The sequence below is a fragment of the Tachyglossus aculeatus genome, chromosome 2 (assembly GCF_015852505.1).
Source record: "Tachyglossus aculeatus isolate mTacAcu1 chromosome 2, mTacAcu1.pri, whole genome shotgun sequence".
Taxonomy (NCBI): domain Eukaryota; kingdom Metazoa; phylum Chordata; class Mammalia; order Monotremata; family Tachyglossidae; genus Tachyglossus; species Tachyglossus aculeatus.
The window spans coordinates 115377130-115399018 of record NC_052067.1 but is presented as its reverse complement, the minus strand read 5'-3'; the positions used below and the strand labels follow the sequence as shown (position 1 = coordinate 115399018).

The 21889-nt window shown below is 40.7% G+C and overlaps 1 non-coding gene across 1 annotated transcript; it reads left to right on the top strand.

Annotated features, from left to right (window-relative positions):
* Nucleotides 1–16587: 16587 nt before the first annotated feature.
* On the top strand, nt 16588–16725 carry LOC119925066. The gene has a single exon (XR_005449737.1). It is a non-coding gene; the product is annotated as a small nucleolar RNA SNORA7 (small nucleolar RNA).
* Nucleotides 16726–21889: the final 5164 nt, after the last annotated feature.

Genomic DNA, 21889 nt, shown 5'->3' with positions numbered 1-21889 from the left:
TGATTTGGAGTGAGTTGTTTATCCCTATCTTCTCTACGCTGCTCTTCTCTAGTAGCAGTAGTACTGACGCTGTGTCACAGCTCCATGACCCTGTACACATTTCCTTGGTAGCCACTGTTATCCTCACTGCCTACATTAGTCAGATATTTTTCAGTATTCCTGATGAGCCTGCCAACATCACGTAGTGCCCTAGATGCTTCTTTGATCAGAAACACTCAAGCAGGGTTAGGAGGAGAATCCAGGTTTCCTAATTTCCTGAGCTGTTGTTCCCACTGGATCAGAGGAAGGATTAACTACAATGCTTGCAGTATTTACTCTTCTCCAGGAAATTGTGATTCTTTCAGTGGCAGAGGCAATCAGGAGGAGGATATGAGTCATGTAGTTAAGCACCTGGTGGATAGACTGGATGGATTTATCACGCCAAAATTAAGAGATCTTGGCACTAAAGTTCAATGAAGACTATATCCTAGGGGATCAGTCATAACTAGGTTCAGGATTTTGCAGGGGAGGGAAGAGTCAGTGTTGACTTGAAGGGGCTGCTGATGATACGGTCCACTGGAGGTCAGTGATAGTTGAGTTCCACTTTCAATCCACTCTAAATATAAATTGGGCTGATGAAGACTGCCATTCAGTTTGCACACTTCACAGCTCTAAGTGAAGAAGAGGTAAGACATGCATTCCAGGTGCATTTTTGGAAACCCAAGGATGCAATTTGTTGGGGTTTTGTTGTTGTTGTTTTAATGGCATTTGTAAAGCACTTACTAAGACAGTCCATGTCCCACATGGGGCTCACAGTCTTAATCCGGATTTTACAGATGAGGTAACTGAGGCAAGGAGAAGTTGAGTGACTTGCCCGAGGTCACACAGCAGACAAGTGGTAGGGTCAGAATTCATTCATTCATTCATTCAGTTGTATTTACTAAGCACTTATTGTGTATGGAGCACTGTACTAAGTACTAAGCACTTGGGAGAGTACAATACAACAATAAACAGACACATTCCCTTCCCACAGTGAGCTTACAGTTTGGGGAGCTGGGGAGACAGATTAATTTAAGCAACAGACATTTACTTTATAAATTTATAATTTACTTTATAAATTACCTATGTGTTTTGGGATTGGGAGAGTGGGAGAATCAAGGGAGCAAGTCAGGATGACGCAGAAGGGAGTGAGAGAAGATGAAAGTGGGGGCTTAGTTGGGGAAGGCCTCTTGGAGGAGATGTGCCTTCAATAAGACTTTGAAGGGAGGAAAGTAATTGCCCAGGTCCTTCTGACTCCAAGGCTCATGTTTTATCCAATAAGGCAAGCTCCTTCTCAGCATGTTTGGAATAATCTTTGATAAGAAAATGTGAATTTAAAAGGTGGATCAGCAAAAGAAGGACTGCTTATTCAACCTAATTTTACTTTACAAGAAAGTAGTTGTCACATGTCAGGAAAAGGAATTTTTAACTTTCAAACATGAAAAATAAAAAAATTAAAAAGCAGATGTTACTTGTCCCGATTTGTTCCAATAGAATTTACCCATTAAATATCACTGATTGATAGAGATTTAGTAATTAATGCTTAGACATAAAACAAGATAAATATGTCTAAAACAAACAGTAGTAACCAGACACCTCATTCATAATATAACAATTTCCAAATGCTTTCCTGCTGATATTTAACACATTAAAATGATAAAAATTATCATCCTGATTGAGAAGCAGCATGGCTCAGTGGAAAGAGCATGGGCTTTGGAGTCAGAGGTCATGGGTCCAAATCCTGGCTCCGCCAAACTGTCAGCTGTGTGACCTTGGGCACGTCACTTAACTTCTCTGGGCCTCAGTTACCTCATCTGTAAAATGGGGATTAAGACTGTGAGCCAGCCGTGGGACAACCTGATCACCTTGTAACCTCCCCAGCACTTAGAACAGTGCTTTGCACATAGTAAGCACTTAATAAATGCCATTATTATTATTATAAGCCTGTTTTTTCCTAACATTTACATGAAGGGATTTATCTTCTGGATGATCAGATTTTAGATGAAATTTTTATATTTTGAAATGATAGAGAAATTAAGTGTAAATATTGTGAAGCAGCATGTTTAATGGAAGGAGCCCAGGCCTAGAAGTCAGAAGGCCTGGGTTCTAATTCTGACTCTGCCACATGTCTGCTGATCTTGGGTAAATTGCTTAATGCTCTGGGCCTCAGTTACCTAATCTGTAAAATGAGGATTAAATCCTACTCCTTCCTACTTACACTGTAAACCCTATGTGGGGCAGGGATTGGGTCCAATCTGATTAATTTAGAACAGTGAATGGAACATAGTCAGTGCATAAAAAGTACTATTATTATTATTATGAACTGAAGGTAGATTATCAGAAGTTTTTTTTCTGTGAAAAATATTCTTAAACTATTCATTTCAGAGTTCAGAGCTTGATATATGCAAATCCTTTTCACTCTACCACCGTATGTCCTACCTGGCCTTTAAAGCTTTCTTAAAATGCCACCTCCTCTTACAATTATCCCCTAATTAATCCTCACTTTCTGGTTATGGCATTTGTACCTACTATAGCAGTCACATGTTTGTGCTTTCAGCCACCTAGATCTATATTATCTGACTCTCTTTAGCAATTAAACTCATCAAGGACAGAGATCAGTACCTCATGCTTAGGAGAGTAAATTAGAGTTACAGACATAATCCCTGCCCTCAAGGAGTTTATAACTTTGATGTTACAGGAGGTTCTCAACCCTACATCCAGCTGAAAGAGCTCCCATTTTTTACAAGTCCCCTGTGTCAATCTCAATACTATAGAAGAGGTTACTAAAATAACAAATTAAAATAAATCCAGTTCAAACCATCTTTCCCCAGATCATCTACGTTTCAACTCAGTACCCTCTGTATGTCCCTGTAGTCATCGTGGGGCTCATGTTCCTCTGGTCCTTCCCTTTCTTTTCTTGGGGGTCCCAGGTTACAGTCTCACCCTCTCTGAGTCATTAGTTTGTAGGATGTTTTTTTCCCCCTTCAGGAACAGGAATCTTGCTCCTCTGGAATCCTACTTCTGGACACCGAACCTCCAAGATATCCTAACCTCTATCCAGGATCCTCTCTGACCCCACCCTGTACCCTGTGCTTATCCAGGATCCACAGAATGAGTTTTACCTGTGTTCTGCTCTCTGTTAGACTGTGAGCCCACTTTTGGGTAGGGACTGTCTCTATATGTTGCCAACTTGTACTTCCCAAGCGCTTAGTACAGTGCTATGCACACAGTAAGCGCTCAATAAATATGATTGATTGATTGGGGCACGCAGCTTGCCACCCCTTATCTTGAAATGACCAAGGGTCTTCCTCCCCCAACATGCCCCCTCTACTGCCTTCACTATGTGTCCAGCACTGTTCTAAGCTCTGGGTTAGGTACAAAGTTAGGTTGGACACAGTCCCTGTCTCACATGGGGTTCACAGTCTTAAGTAGGAGAGAGAACAGGTATTGAAACTCCATTTTACATTGAGGAAACTGAGGCACAGGGAAGTTAAGCGATTTGCCCAAAGTCACACAACAAGCAATTGGCATTCATTCATTCATTCAATCATATTTATTGAATGCTTACCATGTGCAGAGTACTGTACTAAGCGTTTGGGAAGTACAAGTTGGCAACATATGAGGTGGTCCCTACCCAACAACAGGCTCACAGGCATAAAATAGCAGCAGCGTGGCTCAGCAGCAAGAGCCTGGGCTTGGGAGTCAGAGATCATGGGTTCAAATCCCAGCTCTGTCAGCTGTCAGCTGTGTGACTTTGGGCAAGTCACTTCACTTCTCTGTGCCTCAGTTACCTCATCTGTCAAATGGGGATTAAGACTGTGAGCCCCCCGTGGGACAACCTGATCACCTTGTAACTTCCCCAGAGCTTAGAACAGTGCTTTGCACATAGTAAGTGCTTACTAAATGCCATTATTACTATTATTATTAATTATTATTATTATTATTTCCAATCCTTCTCTGATTGACTTAGCTAAATGATAATGACAGTATGTGTTAAGTGGTAACTATGTGTCAAGCACTCTTTTAAGTGCTGGAGTAGATACAAGCTAATGAGGTTTGACACAGTCCCTGTCCCACATGGGAGCTATAGATTAATCCCATTTTACAGATGAGGCAACTGAGGCAATCTTTACGTTCCCTCAGGGAGAGACACCACAAAGTGATTCTCCTGGCTCCATCTTTCCTTTCATCACGGTGAGGGCAAATCAAACTGGTCATCACATCATTTTGGCTCTTCTGTGCTTTATCATTTATTCAGGTTGTTTATAAATCCTGTGATTTTTTTTCTACATTTCCTGGAAACTGCCCTTCCTCTCCACTTTTACTACCATTACTTGAGCCAAATGTTCATCATCTTGAGGCTGGGCTACTTCCTCTTTACTGATTGGCCAGCCTCTCTTCTCTCCCCTCTTTAGTCTATTCTTTGTCACTCAGATGGAGTTCAAAATACATAATTCCCCTCTTCAAAATCCAATAGCTACACATTTCTCTGTGCATCAAACAGAAATTCATGATCATTGGATTCAAAGTTATGGTTCTCTCATTACCTTTTCACTATTTTTACCCATTGCACATCCAGCTAAAGTCTTAATTATACCTTGTTTTCAGCTTTCCTTCATATCTTATTGCACAGGCCCTTCCCCTGCACTCCTATATGTCCTGCCATCTGATGCTCTCTATGGTTTATGTGTGTGCTTGCTATATGAGACCTTAGGCAAGCCACTTTACTTTTCTCTCGACTTCCTCTAGACTGTAAGCCTGTTGTGGGCAGTGAATGTGTCGACCAACTCTGTTGCATTGATTCTCCCAAGTGCTTAGTACAGTGCTGTGCATACAGCAAGTGCTAAATAAACCATTGATTGATGGATTCATTTTCTGTTCCTCAGTTTTCACATAATAATAATAATAACAGTAATAATTATTATGATGGCATTTATTAAGTGCTTACTATGTACAAAGCACTGTTCTAAGCACTGGGGAGGTTACAAAGTGATCAGGTTGTCCCACAGGGGGCTCACAGTATTCCCATTTTATAGATGAGGTAACTGAGGCCCAGAGAAGTTAAGTGACTTGCCCAAAGTCACATAGCTGACAACTGGTGGGGTCAGGATTTGAACCCATGACCTCTGACTCCAAAGCCTGTGCTCTTTCCACTAAGCCACGCTGCTTCTCTAAATGGGTATTAAATATGTGTTCTCCCTTTCCTACTCTGTCTGTGGGACAGGGGCTGTGTGTGCCCTGATGATCTTATCTCTACCCCAGTGTCCAGCTCCATGCTTAACTTTGTAAATGTTTAGCAAATACCACAATTATTATTATGGTTTGAAGGTTTTCATTCATTCATTCATTCAATCGTATTTATTGAGTGCTTACTCTGTGCAGAGCACTGTACTAAGCGCTTGGGAAGTACAAATTGGCAACATATAGAGACAGTCCCTACCCATCAGCAGGTTCACAGTCTAGACGGGGGAGACAGACAACAAAACAAAACATATTAACAAAATAAAATAAATAGAATAAATATGTATAAGTAAAATACAAAAATAAAAAATCTCCAGTGGCTACCAATCAATCTGTGCATCAGGCAGAAACTCCTCACCCTGGTCTTCAAGGCTCTCCATCACCTCACCCCCTGCTACCTCACCTCCCTTCTCTCCTTCTACAGCCCACCTCTCCGCTCCTCTGCTGCTAATCTTCTCACCGTACCTCGTTCTCGCCTGTCCCACCATTGACCCCCGGCCCCCGTCATCCCCCGGGCCTGGAATGCCCTCCCTCTGTCCATCCACCAAGCTAGCTCTCTTCCTCCCTTCAAGGCCCTACTGGGAGCTCACCTCCTCCAGGAGGCCTTCCCAGACTGAGCCCCTTCCTTCCTCTCCCCCTCGTCCCCCTCTCCATCCCCCCATCTTACCTCCTTCCCTTCCCCACAGCACCTGTATATATGTATATATGTTTGTACATATTTATTACTCTATTTATTTATTTATTTATTTATTTATTTTACTTGTACTTATCTATTCTATTTTATTTTGTAGTATGTTTGGTTTTGTCTCCCCCTCTTAGACTATGAGCCCACTGTTGGGTAGGGATTGTCTCTATATGTTGCCAATTTGCACTTCCCAAGCGCTTATTACAGTGCTCTGCACACAGTAAGCACTCAATTAATACGATTGATGATGATGATGATGATAAAATAGAGTAATAAATCTGTACAAACATATATACATATATACGGGTGCTGTGGGGAGGGGAAGGAAGTATGAGGGGTTCTTAATGTGACCCCAAACTCTCCTCTCCAGAGAGCCTTCCTGGTAAAGAGGTGTCTCTGGTAATGGTCAAAAATAATAATAATAATAATAATAATGGCATTTATTAAGCGCTTACTACGTGCAAAGCACTGTTCTAAGCACTGGGGAGGTTACAAGGTGATCAGGTTGTCCCACGGGGGGCTCACAGTCTTAATCCCATTTTCCAGATGAGGTAACTGAGGCCCAGAGAAGTTAAGTGACTTGCTCAAAAAGAGGGGGCAGTGGTCTGGGAGAGTCATTCATTCATTCAATTGTATTTCATTAGTAAATACTATATTCACAGTCCAAAAAAACAAGCTAAAATTGGTTGTGTCTAAAATTTCCTCAAAAATATATTGATATCTGAAAATACATGTGGTTACAGGCAGTTACCAGGCCAGGGTGATGGCAGAAGGATCTCATTTGCTCTACACCATGGCCCAGTGGCTGCACTTCTTGAGGTGACACTGGCTCCCACCCAGAACCCTACTCCCCGGAGCTCAAAGGAAAGCCATGTGGTTGGGGCAAAGTAGAAACCTAACAGCTCTGTTTCCCAGAAGGGCAGGCTTTCTAGCCCCACCCTTCCTACCTGTGCCAGAGCTTAACGTGAAGTGTCCCCTTCCCTGCCCAACCAGGGAAACTCATTTGTTTCAGCATCTGTCTCTGGGGCAGGTGATTGTGATCCTAATTCTGATCCCCCTCCTCCTTCACTTTCACTTCCTTCCTCTCCACCTCTTCATCTCCTCCTTCTCCAATTCCTACTTCCCCCATGAAGCAAGACAGGGTAGACAGGAAGGGAGGAAGGGCATGAGAAGCTTTGGTTTCTAAACAATTTCTACTTGACTCCATCATTCCGCCCTCCCCTAAGTAAACACATTTGGAAGTCAATCATCACTGCCTGAAAAAATAATTCATTCATTATCCAATGATGCATGGATTGACAAAGCAGAAAACAGAATTTTAAAATGTAGCAGGCTTTTTGGCAGATTGACAGTGCGGTGACAAAGGAGCATCATGTTCTATATTTATTTGAAGGTCTATAAAAACTTTGCGCTGTTGAAATTTCTATATGGTGGTGAGGCCTTGACCTTCCAGAAAAGACATAGCCATCTTCTGGGGTAATGACATCAACATTCCCTATACCACCTACTCCACATCAAATAACAAGGCAGAATTATCAGCACTAAAGGCAATGTACACAGCCTCTGCCCACGTGGGCAGTCATGCGAGGAGAAAGGGCAACAAATGAGAAGCAGCATGGACTAGAGCAAAAAGGAAAGAGTTTGACCTTGGGTAAGTCACTTAATTTCTCTGGGCCTCCATTTCCTCATCCATAAAATGGAGATTAAGTACCATCGATTGATGAATTTATTGATTGATAAGCACCAAGGGGGGTAGAGTTTTCTTACTCTTCATCATTCAGGCAGTGTAGTTCAAAGTCCAAAGTCTTAACAGTTGATAACACCATGACTCCAAGCCAAAGTTCTGAAACTTTTCAGAATCCTCAGGCTCCCAATTCATCTACGCCATATGCCTGGGAGACAGGAATCATGTCTAACTAACTCTGTAATATTATCATATTGTGCTTTCCCAAGTGCTTAGTATAGTGCCCTCCACCTAGTAAGTGCTCAATAAGTATGATTTATTGATTGATTAATAGGAAGGAATAGGTGAAGCCTCTGCAAGAGAGAGCACAGTTGCCAGGACCTAGGCCCCCTCTAGACTGTAAGCTCATTGTGGGAAGGGAATGTGTCTGTTTATTGTTGCATTGTACCCTCCCAAGTGCTTAGTACAGTCCTCTGTACACTGCAAGCACTCCAAAAAAATGATTGAATGAATGAAATGAATTTATATCTTGACTTCTGGCATCAGAGGAGCAGGATGGCCTTCATTTGGGCTATGCTACCATGGAGCGAGCCCAGCATAACTTTTCAGCAGCACAGGAGGGTCTCAGCATAGCATGGGTGGTGTTCCTTTCCTCTTCTCCCTCTCATTGGTTACATTGCTCTGAATAACCTCCAACCCCTGATCTGACCTGACCGCCCTGCAGTTTTCTTCCTTACTTGGAGCAAAGTAATGGGTAGGTGGGAGAAGCAAGAAGTCTGAAACCCAGGCTTTCAGCTCCAGGCATTTTGGGGGCGAATGAGTGGTCTCTGGAGACAGCTCAGCAGCAACCATGGCTCATCCCCCCCGCCCCATCCCATCTCAGTAAGCAGTGCCAAAACCAAGCCAAAGTACAATTGGGAACATCAACAGTTACTTTGATAAAGCACCTCAAAAATTATCAGTCTTTGGGAAACTCACCACATAGGAGGATCACTTGTCCATAAAGTCAGGTTAGCTTCATTATACCAAACACCACCTGTAAATCAATCAATCAGTTGATGGCATTTATTGAGTGTTTACTGTGCACAGAGCACTGTACTAAGCCCTTGGCAGAGTACAGGTCTGCTCAGTGTTTTTTGCCACACCACCAGCCAGAGATGGGATTTCACATAAGTAGGGCTATTTTTTAAACAAAGAGCTACTATATATGTCTATATATAATAAGACCTATAAAAGCAATCATACATATATATATATATGATACATATATATATATATACAATCATGTGTGTGTGTATATATATATATATATATATATATATATATATATATATATATATATATATATATATACATATAGTCTTACATATTGAAAGATGCTGTTGCTAAGATTGTTGGCCAAATAGAAGGAAGCAGTGTTGCCTAGTGGATAGAGCACAGGCCTGGGTTCTAATTCCAGCTCTGCCACTTGTCAACTGTGTGACCTTGGGCAAGTCACATAACTTCTCTGTGCCTCAGTTACCTCATCTGTAACATGGGGTTAATACTGTGAGCCCCTTGTGAAACATGGACTGCGTACAATCTGTTTAGCTTGTATGTACCCCAGAGCTTAGAACACTATCTGGAACATAGTAAATGCTTAGCAAATACCATTTAAAAAAATATTCTAACCAAAAACTCACATTCATTTCTCCTTTTTTGCTTCTGACCTGCTCCAGTCAACACTTCGTAAAAGTCAGCATATTTGGGTGGTCCATGACTTACTTCACTTAGTGCTGCCTGGAGGCTATGATTCATCAATGATTCCCCCTGTCAGAAATACTACTGTGGCTTCCTTCATAGAGTACCTGAAGATAAAAATCTTCAAACCAATAAGTAAACATTATTCTAAGGAAACAACAAAAAAGGTATTTCTTCATGAAAAACCAGAATACTCACAATAGATTATGTTTGCTGATGATGTTGCTGAGCCAGAACAGGATCCAAGAGCCTGGAGGCAGGCAGAGGAAGAGCAATGGAATCATTTCTGGCTCTTCAGGTGGTGTTCTACCCTTTGGGCTGGCTGCCCATAGAACACAGCTGGGAAAACAGAAGAAGAGGAGGAGAGGTGGAAGAGGAGCCAAAATGACACAGAGAAGCTAAGAATGTCTACTGGGAGATGTGGGTTGGAATCAAATCTATGTTTCACTCATTAAGACCAACATCACCTAAGGTGTGGTTGATGAAACAAAAGAGGAGGGAATGCCCTGAGCTCTTTGGATGAAAGGTTCTCTATAAATCCAACTAATAAACTGCCTAAACCACAGGTTGTACCAGAATTTGGATTTAGGAATCATCATTCATCCCTTGGTTCTTTGATCATATCTCTTTTCAGAACATAAGAATATATAAAAGGTCATTGCTGGGTCAGTGACAAGAAAGAATATGTGAAGAAGCCATGCCATCAAATATACAACAACCTCAATTTTATGCTCTAGCATACCATCATGGTCCTATTGTCCAGAGTCTATCAAAGCCTTCATAAACCTTTTGGCTTTTCTAACTTAAAACGTTAAGCCTTGGATTCTCTGTTTCTTTGGGCCTTGGAATCAGTGGCATTTCAGAAAATGTTTCTGTGGCAATACTGAACTTAGATCTTCCTAAACTTGGCCTTTAGGAGCTTCCTCCTATACTTCCCTAAGTCACAGGCACCAAATTGTTCCTTGAGCATCCAACCTTCTCCAGTCTCTGCTATCTAGTTAGATCTATTTCCTTTCCAATCTGCAGTCAAGTCACTATCTGGTCCTCCCAGCCTCCACAAACCCAATTGCCCACAATTGATGGTCCAGTTATTCAACACCACTGCTTGTTTTTCCTCAAAGTATAAAAAGGCCCTAAGACACCAGTTGGAGAAAGAATCAATCTTAGAGATTTGTTCACTCCTCTCCTTTCATGTATTCCTTTCATGGTCTCCTTTTATGCACGTGCTTTGTTCTCAGCAGTTTAAAGAATGTCATGATTGTTCTGTGATATCCCCCATGGTGTCCTCTCATTCACACAATTCGCTGGCCTGGAACTCCCTTCTTCCCCAAGTCACAAAGCCCACAGTGTTCCCCATGGTCAATTCCCACCTAAATTCCACATCCCCATAGGTTCACAACACCCCACAAGTTGTACAAACTCACCAGCAATCTCCCACACAAGTGGATTTATTTATGTGCACGCTAAAGACCTTTGTATATATGTTACTCAATTATACCTTCGATTACTTTGATTATTTCTCAATATTTTATGGCTCTCCTCCATTATATGTTAGTCAATTGTATCTTCAATTGCTTTGATAATTTTAAATACTTTATCACTCTCCTCCATTAGAGTGTAAGCTCCTTATGCAGAGGGAATGTGTCACTTCCATGTTATGTACTCTCTAAGCATTTAGTAAACATTGCACCCAATGGCATTTCTATAAATAACATCATTACAACTACTACTACTACTACTACTGCTCCTCCTCCTCCAGTGTGCCTGAATCAATCACTGTATCTATTGAGTGCTTACTGTGTGCACAGAACTGTACTAAGCTCTTGGAAGAAATCAACAGAGTTGGTAGACACATTTCCTGCCCACAAGGAACCTACAATCTAGAGAGGAAGACAGACATTAAAATAAATTATGAATATGTACATAAGTATTGTGGGACTGAGGATAGGGTGAATATCAAAGCATCCCATCATTAACATTTATTGACCATCTTTGTGCAGAGCACTAACTAGATGCTTGGGAATCGTACAAATCAATGATCCTTTCTAGGCACAACCCAGTTGAGGAGTCAAAATTTTGGGCTGAATGTATTCAACATACACAAGTCCAATAAGTTCAATAAGAACAGTAGATGTGTTCTTGGCCTATGGATTAGTGGCCAAGAGGCCACTTCTTCCCTACCCTGAGGTCTTTCAGTCCAGGCAACCTTGCCTACAAACCCGTGTGCTACCTAATGGCAGGTTTTCCTTGCAGTGGATACATACATATGAAATCTTATTCAGAGAAGGCGTTAATAGACTAGGTAACACTTACCTTAATATCCACTATCTAACCCAATAGTCCAGGTTAGCTTTCTAGCCTTCTTAGGATAAGACACTAACTACAAATCTAGATTTAGTTATCTGAGTCAGTTACCTTCCAAATATATATAATTACAAAACAGTTAATAGGAATTCCCATTACAAATAGCTGCAGAAACTGTCCTATTATCTATCTCTCTGTGAGTAAGGTCTAGTAGCTTCACTGGTACAATTTCTCAGGCGAAAATTTGCTTAATTCCATAATGTAAGAATGAAAGTGAAACATTAGGGTGATAATAATAATGATGGTATTTGTTAAGTGCTTACTACATGCCAAGCACTGTTCTATTGATTTAGACTTCCACCACACTTTGCATGGAGCTGTCTTAAAGAGCTAAATTATGCATTATGTAGGTGCCAAGAGACTAAGATTCAATGACACTGTCACTTTGTTTCATTGTACTGAATGGCAAGTCACTAACTCCTACTTCAAGCTGATACTGTAGACGAGTGCTAGTCTACAGAGACTCTGTGACAGTGTTACACCTATTAAATTCAACTTCAAAATTCCTGAAGCAATCATTATTTTTAGAATCACCTAATAAATACAAATGTCCCATTGTATTTTAACTTGGAAGGACCATAGAAAGTGTCGCTTTGAATGATACAGGATGGATATGACCTTTATTTTAATCATCACTCCTGATGAAAGAACACTAAGGAACAAACAAATCCTATATTTGGTGGAAAGTGAGAGAAGAGTGAGGGGGTACTGGCTTATCTGGCATGCTGAAAACCACAGAACAAAGTTGAAGGGCCAAAGAGATCTAGAATAGTGTTTTCCCAATTTTTTTTGGCTGTAACACCTTTATTGCTGCTGTTTCTCCATTTACATCCCCCTTGTATATTGAATATTTGTATATGTTTAAAGAAAGTGGGATTATACATATTTATACCTAGTTATATAGATAGCCATACATATGAATGGCAATAGAAAGTATAAATGTTACTGATCAAGTAGGGAGACCACCTATCAGTTTTCTCATAGAAAATTTATATTTATGAAATCCAGGTATAGTACATTCCTGTACATTTATTTTAACTTCTCATAAAAGCCTTTCCTCTAAAAAACTTTAAAATACATAAGATGATTTATACAGTGACAAAACACAATTCATTTGTTGGATAGCTTTTTATTTTCATGTCTTTGTAATAAATAGAAAAATATGCTAATCCTTGCAATTAAAAATGCATTTGGTAAATAATTCAATTACTGCATTAAATGGAATGTCATTAAATAGTATTCTATCCTGCTACTATCAGTATATTCTAACATATCCTTATTCTGTAGCCACACTAATTTATTACAATCCCTGATCCTTTTTAAGTAGGTCACAATTATTTTAAGAATGAAAAAGGCTCTCAAGGCTTTGCCCCTGAGAGTAATAGTAATAATACCACTTGGAGCTCTAGACTCAAAGCTCATGGGCAGGAATGTGTATATTTATTGTTATATTGTACACTGTACTCTTCCAAGTGCTTAGTACAGTGTTCTTCCCACAGTAAGTGCTCAGTAAATACAACTGACTGATATGGGACTCACAGTCTAAGTGGAAGGGAGATCAAGCATCAGATCCCCATTTTGCAGATGAGGGAACTGAAGCACAGAGAAATTGTGACAATTAAGTGACTTGATCAAGGTCCCAATCAGGTTCATGGCAGGATCGGAATTTGAACCCAGGTTTTCTGACTTCCAGGACCATGCTCTTTCCAATTGGCCACACTGCTTTTAATAACCAGATTTGTTCTTTTGAATTTGCAGCCACTGATAGTTGAGAAGATTGGTTGAATGTCTTTGTTCTGGGTAATTTTAGGATTATAGCTAATAGAAGATACATATTTGGGCTTATTCGAGCTCTCTCACAATATCTAAGTGACCAGTCATCAAAATAAAACTTCCTGATTTTCATTGCATGGTGTAGTGGAAATAGACATGGCTAAGAGTCATGACTGGCTTCCATATTCCTCTGTTCTTGTTGGTCTCCGCAAACACCTCTGGTGTAGGTAAACCATAGCAATAACGGGGAAGGAGGAAGGAAAAAGAGAAGAGAAAAAAGTAAAACCTTCAGTGTATCTAAAATGAAAATTTGTCTTGAAAATTGCCTTCAAGAGGTAACAAAGTCTATGTAGATAGCTGTCAATCAACATTCCACCTAGTGATAATAACATATGGCCCATCAAAATGCGGTTATTGGGAAGCTCCTACCGGGAGCATAATGCTGTTGTCCACCTAGTATAATTTAGGAGCAGTTAAGAAGCTTGGAGATACAGCAAATAAGAAAAATCCTTTCTGAAAGAAATGATTTAAGGCATGCAGGGAATAAATTTAATTCATCTGTGTCCCTGAATAAAATAGGTGAGGAAAAAATCTTAGTAAAAAAACAGCACAGCTCTGCTGCACACAATGTTTTCTAGGGCAGCTAGTGTTTTCTAGGGCAGCTAGCTCTGCTGCAAAGAGTCTTGTGTTTATGACTGCTGCTATTTCTATTTGAACAAATGTTTTGCTTAATTTTTTCCAGGACACTATGAAAAACTACCACTGTAAGAGTAACTTTTCTTTTCTGCTAAACAAAGAACCATAATATGAAATCATATGAAAAAAATGAAAGACAGAGCACTAAAATATTAGTTTTTAATTTTAAAATAATAAATAAAAATGACTAGTTTAATTAAGTCATTGGCATATATTTACTTATGCGGTTTATGCATGGCTTTTCCCTAAGAGGCCCCAAGATACTATTTAGGGAATATTTTGATCTTTTAAGAAGGAAATAATTTCACAAACATTTTCTCAGTAAAAAATAAGGGAAGTAGTCACTTGTAATAGGAAATCAGCCTAGGCAGTCCTTGACTTAAGATGTTTCAGGTCATAATTTCCATTTCTGGATAAATGCTTTGTTTCAGTTTTTCAAAACAGAATGGCTGAATGGAAAATGCAGCGGGAGGCCCAAATCTGAATCCCAACTTTGGTACTGGCCTTCTGTGTTCATTGCTGGAGAGTCTTTTTACTGCTCTATACCTCAGTTTCCACATCTGTAAAATAAGAATAAGACACTTTCTCACCATGATTCTTACATTAGGATTCCCCTGTGGGACAGAGACTGTGTCCAATTTGATCGTTTATATGTATTCCATCACTTAGCATGTAGCATTAATAAACATTAAAATCCATATTTTATTATTTCAACATATCAGCTTGACTTGATAGTACTAGCCTCCTTATTACACTAGGTCTGGGGAAATGGCATTATGATTCTGGGAAACTTAAGAAGTGGCTTCCCCTAGTGGATAGAGCACAGACTTGGAAGTTGGAATGACCTGAGTTCTAATTCTGGCTCTACCACTTTTCTGCTGTGTGACCTTGGACAAGTTACTTCACTTCCTCTATGCTTTAGTTACATGATCCGTAAAATGGAGATTAAAATCAGTGAGCCCCACATGGGACAGGAACTGTGTCCAATTCAATTTGCTTGTATTCACCCTGGCACTCAGTACAGTGCCTGGCAAATAGTAAGTGCTTAGCAAATACCACAAGCATTGTTATCACAATGATGAGGCGCTCTGAGAAGCACAGAAGCAGCGAATAAAAGAGGAAACAATTTTTAGAGTTGTGATGAGTGGAGGAAGTTTAGAGAGCTGTTGGTGGGTGGGCAGAGAAGAAGAAGAATTTGTGGAGAGGTGGGTGGGGACTTTCCTGAGGGCCAAATGGGTTCATGAGAGAGAACCAAGGTATCTTTTGTACTTCCAATGAAAGAAAAGTCAGCTATCATATTGGGCACTTCTCTGACTTAAAAATCATTGATCAGTGTAGCTTGATAACTGTCCTAAAATTGATCAAGAACACAATTCTGGGTAATATTGAGAAAAATAGCTTATATCAACTGAGTATAGCAACCACTTGCTGTTGATTGTTCCTTGGAAAATGTGATTTTTCCTTGAGAAAATTGGTTCTGACTTCAGATGCAGTTTTCAGGAATCCTTGTGGGCAGAGAACCTGTCATTTCTTTATTCTCTATTTTCCAAGCACCCAGTACAGTGCACTATAATGAAAGGAAACTTAATAAATACCACTATTACGACTGCTACAGCTGTTGCTTCTACTGCTGCTGCTGTACTGTAAGTCCAGACAGCCTGTGGGGAGAAAGAGCTCCTACTCTATGACAAAGGGAACTGTTCTCCAGTTGGGGTCTCTCTGGAGGTGTTGATGGTATTTCAGACTTGTGGAGAGGGGAGAGCCCAAAGTTGAGAGTTCATCCCATGGAGGATGGGATCCTAGTAACCTGAGTCCCCTACTTGGCAGTTCTTACTAAACTGAGTTGGGCACTGACACTTTAAAAGCCAGGAAGATAACTGAAAGTGATCCAGGAAAAACAGGATGAAATTCCCTAGAAAGAAGTGCAAGATAATGGATAATAATAATAATAATAATAATAATCATGGCATTTATTAAGCTCTTACTATGTGCAAAGCCCTGTTCTAAGTGCTGGGGAGGTTACAAGGTGATCAGGTTGTCCCACATGGGGCTCACAGTCTTCATCCCCATTTTAAAGATGAGGTAACTGAGGCACGGAGAAGTTAAGTGACTTGCCCAAAGTCACACAGCTGACAAGTGTCAGAGCGGAATTTGAACCCATGACCTCTGACTCCAAAGCCCATGCTCTTTCCACTGAGCCATGCTGCATCTCAATGGATGTATTTATGGATGTATTTATTTACAGATGTATGTATGGATGTATTTACAAATGGAATATGATGGGAAGAGAGAGGTGCAGAAGAGAAATTGGAAAAAAGCCTGTGAGTCAGAGCCATCCAGAAGCTGAATAAGGTAACATGCCTTTTTTTTAAGCCAATATGATCAGCCCCTCTCAGGGTTGCACCTGGAAAGATTCCAGTACTCAACCAGTCACAAATACAGGAGGGAGAGTCAAGCAGAGGCATGCCCATTCCATTCCTAGCTTGGGCAGTGGCTAGTGAATGGAAGGCAATCTGCTACAAGTCAAAACTCACCTGTGCTAGGAAGCAGAGGCATGGGAGAGAGTCGAGGGCAAAGACTCGTTTACTGTGCTTCAGAGAAGCAGCGTGGCTCAGTGGAAAGAGCACAGGCTTTGGAGTCAGAGGTCATGGGTTCGAATCCTGACTCCGCCACATGTCTGCTGTGTGATCTTGGGCAAATCACTTAACTTCTCTGGGCCTCAGTTACCTCATCTGTAAAATGGGGATTAAGACTGTGAGCCCCACGTGGGACAAACTGATCACCCTGTATCCTCCCCAGTGCTTAGAACAGTGCTTTGCACATAGTAAGCACTTAACAAATGCCAATTATTATTATTATTATTACCATTGTAAACCACTTCTGTATTTTTACCAAGAAAACTCTATTGATATGCTACCAGAACGATTGCAGATGGAAGTGGGGCATTCTGCCCCTCTTCCCCCTCCCCCTCGTCTCCCTTCCCATCCCCCCTGCCCTACCTCCTTCCACTCCCCACAGCACCTGCATATATGTTTGTACATATTTATTACTCTATTTATTTTACTTGTACATATTTACTATTCTATTTATTTTATTTTGTTAATATGTTTTGTTTTGTTGTCTGCCTCCCCCTTCTAGACTGTGAGCCCGCTGTTGGGTAGGGACTGTTTCTATATGTTGCCAACTTGTACTTCCCAAGTGCTTAGTACAGTGCTCTGCACACAGTAAGTGCTCAATAAATACGATTGAATGAATGAATGAATGAATTCTGGGAGAGATGTGTCTGTGGTGTCTCTATGGGTCCGCCACGACTTGACAGCATAAGGCAGCAACAACAATATGATCAGAGATACATTTTATGGAGCACAACATACAAGATTATAAAGTAGTCCTTTCATTCCTATCCTCTTGGCCACTTTCTCATCCTTTCCAACCATCTCTTAAGATATATCCTGCTTTTTCCCCCAAATGTATACCCTCTACCTGTGCCTCTGACTCTATTCCCTCTCATCAGTCAATCAATGGCATTTATTGAACACTTACTATATGCAGAACACCATACTAAGTGAGAGAGTACAGTGCCAAGCACTTAGTACAGTGTTTTGCATACAGTAAGACCTCAATAAATATGTTTGAATGAATTAAATTAATTCAAGACAACAGAATTAGCAGACACTTTCCCTGACAATAGCAAGCTTACAGTGTAGAGGGGGAGGCAGACATTAATAGAAATAAATACTACAAACACTTGAACCCATTTGTTTCTTTTCCTAACTGCCATCTTCAACTGCTCATTCTCCATTAGCTCCATCCCCTCAGCCTTGAAACATGTTCTCTACCTCTCACTCCCTCAAAGCTCCATTCTAGGTCCCCTTCTCTTCTCACTTTACACTCACTCCCTTTGGGTTTTCATCCACTTCCATGACTTTAACTACTCCATTAAGCAGCTGACTCATAATATCCCTCATCATTTGTGACCTCTCACCTCTTCTGAAATCATATATTTTCTCTAACCTCTGTGACATCTCTGTATAGATGCTCTAGTCAACTTCTTAAACTCAATACCTCTAATCAGTCAGTCCATCAGTGGTATTTATTGAGTGCCTACTATGTGTGAAGCGCTGTTCTAAGTGTTTGGAAAAGTGCCTTCAAGCACCTTATCCCTCACCTCATACCACTTTAGACCCCCCAGGAGTTCTCAAGGGGTGCCACTCCCCTACCCTTGAGCTTCCTGCTTCCCCCTGGGATGGAGACCTCAATCACAGCCTTGCACACCCAAAGTATCTTAAGAAACCCATCCAGACTCCTCTAGCCACCCTCACCTTCAGGTCTGGGATAGTACCGAAAGTGCACTCCCCGTTCTCTCTCCTAAAAGCTTTCCTCCAGACCACAGCTCTTCCCATAGTCAAAGACTTTGGAAATCCCATTTCTTCCAGGAGGCCTTTTAAAGTTAATTTTCTCTTCTCTCCAGAGCATATCCCCTTAATAACCATTTCAGCTGTCTAGACCAACTATACATTTCTTTATTATAATTACCGTTAGCATTGCTGGTTGTCATCTTACATTCACTGCTACTAGACACACATTCATCTACAAATTCACTTTTCCTTTTTCCTCATATCTGTAAATTATTTTTGTGATTATTTCCCCCACTAGAGTGTAAACTGCTTGAGGACAGAGATTGTGTCTTCAATTCTATTGTACCCTTCCAAGTGCTAAATACAGTGCTCTCCATATAGTAGATCCAGAAGTAATGTTATTGCTTGCTTACTTGATTCCTGTCTCTCTGCATTTAGATTCATTTGGGGGCTGACTCCAGTTGGTCATTTTAAACGGAGTACTGGGAATGGGCAGGCAGAAAAAGATGGCCAAATTGATTACAGGACAGAAAAGGTGTCATTTAGGTCAGGTTACCTGTTAAACCTCGATCAAAGAAGCCTAAGGGGTAATCGTTTTATTGTTTCAAGAAAATACACCTTTTTCATTGTCTGAGTGTAGACCAGCTTTTATCCATGGCTCTAAGAATGAAATGAGAGAAATGGGCTTCAATTAAAGCAGGAGAGAGGCTGGCTGGATATAAAGCGTTTCTGGATTATCATGGTGATAAAACATTAAAACAGGCTAATAAGTGAGGAAATGAGGTCTCCATCCCTGGGAAAGAGAAGAAAGAATGGATAGGAATCTGTCCTGGAAGATTTAGTAATTTACTGTTCTGGAGGCACGGATCTGCACTGCAGGCTCTCTTGAGGTCATTTACACTTATTTCAAGTTGGTAGAGAAGAATTTCTGTACACTTTCCTAAGCAAACCAGACATGTATACACAGTGCAAAGACGGACACACCATACTCAGGGCCAATTTCAGATATTTATTTTCCCTATTGTAGGGAACATTCATTCATTCAACCGTATTTATTGAGCACTTACCGTGTGCAGAACACTGTACTAAGTGCATGGAAAGTGCAATTCGGGAACAAATAGAGAGAATCCCTACTCAACAACGGGATCACATGACTTCTGGAAAGAGCACAGGACTGAGAGCCAGGAGATTTGGATTCTTACCCCAACCCCACCAGCTGTGTGAACTTGGGCAAGTCATTTAACCACTCTGTGCCTCAATTTCTTCATCTGTAGAATGAGGATTAAAGATCTGTTCTCTCTCCCCTTTGGACTATGATCCCCATGTGGTACAGGGACAGTTATCTGGTCTAACTGAATAATATCTACCCAAGGGCTTAAGCACAATGCTTGGCATATATTAAGTATTTAACAAATGCCACACTTTATTGTTACTATTAATATTACTACTATTATTACCCTTTGCAGGTAACAACTTCAGAATGGTGAATTTATCAAGCTTTCAATTGCTACCTCCCCATTGCCCCTTGGAAGGTGTCTCTTTACAGAGACAGATGTCCCTCTCATTTGCTGTCTGAAGTGAGCCCTGTGCACATCCACTCAAATATACACCATCACAAACACATGCAAATATACCAACAAGCCTACACACATAGACACAGAGAGACTTGTACAGGGCTACATATGGGGAAAGTGGGAAAGAAGAAGCAGGATGACCTAAAAGAGCATGGACTTGGGAGTCAGAAGGACCTGGGTTCTAATTCTCGCTCTGCCACTTGCCTGCTGTGTGACATTGAAAAAGTCACTTAACTTCTCTGTGCCTCAGATACCTCATCTGTAAAATGGGAATTAAGACTGTGAGCCCCATTTGGGACATGGGCTGTGTACAACCTGATTAGCTTGTATCTACCCTAGCACTTTATACAGTTCCTGGTACATAGTAAGCATTTAAAAAATACCACAAGAAAGGGAGAGTTTCAGTCCAGGCAGGTGAAGGCAGTGCAATAGTTGAGAAACCCTAAGGGAGACTGAGGCATACACAGAGCAGTTATCTCAGCTGTCCTGCTTTCCTGATTCTCACTGCTTCTGATTCCAATATTCACTCATTCATTCAATCGTATTTATTGAGTGATTACTGTGTGCAGAGCACTGTACTAAGTGCTTGGGAAGTACAAGTTGGCAATGTATAGAGATGGTCTCTACCCAACAACGGGCTCACAGTCTAAAAGGGGGAGACAGACAACAAAACAAAACATGTGGACAGGTGTCAAGTCATCACTGGTGACAAAACAAAGACCACAAAATTTCCAGTCTACTCTGACTTTGGCCCAAAATCACTTTATTTGCCTGTTGACAGACCTTAGGCAAGTCACTTAACTGCTCCAGCCTCAGTTTCCTTATCTGAAAAATAGAGGTTCAATACATATTATCTCTCCTACTTAGACTGTTAGCCCTATGTGGGATAGGGGCTGTTAGTCACTTGATGAATCTTGTATCCATCCCAGTACTTTACGCAGTGCTTGGCAGATAGTAGACATTTTACAAATACCACTATTATTTACATTATTATTTTTCAGGAAGTAGAGAGTCAAGATGATGTCAGTGGCATTCTGGTGGGCTCTAATGGGTGGGCTGCTCCTCCCTGCCTCACCCACAACTCGGGGCCACCGTGACCCCAGTTTTGTTCCCTCAGTACTATGTCAAGTAGAAGTGAGGGCATGGATAGCCATCCTGCTCTATACACCAACCAATCACCTCTGGGACCCAAGAATGAGCTAAACACATTCTGTATGGCAACATCTCTTGCTTTGTTTCTTTATATAGAGAGAAATGAAACTGGCAAAACAAAATCACATATGAATATCAATAGCCTTTAAAAAAAATTATACAAAATTTAATCATTAGCCATTTTTCTTCATAGGATGAAGACTCATTTAGATGTGTCCAATTTTTATCATGATGAAGAATATTTTACTTCCCACAAGCTCTACTGGGTGATTTGTGCTCAAATCCCTCGAGAGTATACATTTGCACTTAAAGATTACTACAAATGAAACTTGAGAAAATACAAAATAAATTTAAATGCCTTGTTGAAAATATTAGTGTTCTCTCCCAAACAAATGCAAATATAAAATAAAACTCATGACTCCATCTGAACACTAGGTCAGCTGGTAGCAATTAGAATTGAGCATTGTTGAGTTTACTCTGATACACCAATATAATAAAAGGGATAAAAACTGCAGCTGAGTGTTCTTGGCTTCCCTTAATAGCCACACTGCCTCCTCGGGAACCAACACTGCCTCTCTTCCATATCATCATCATCAATTGTATT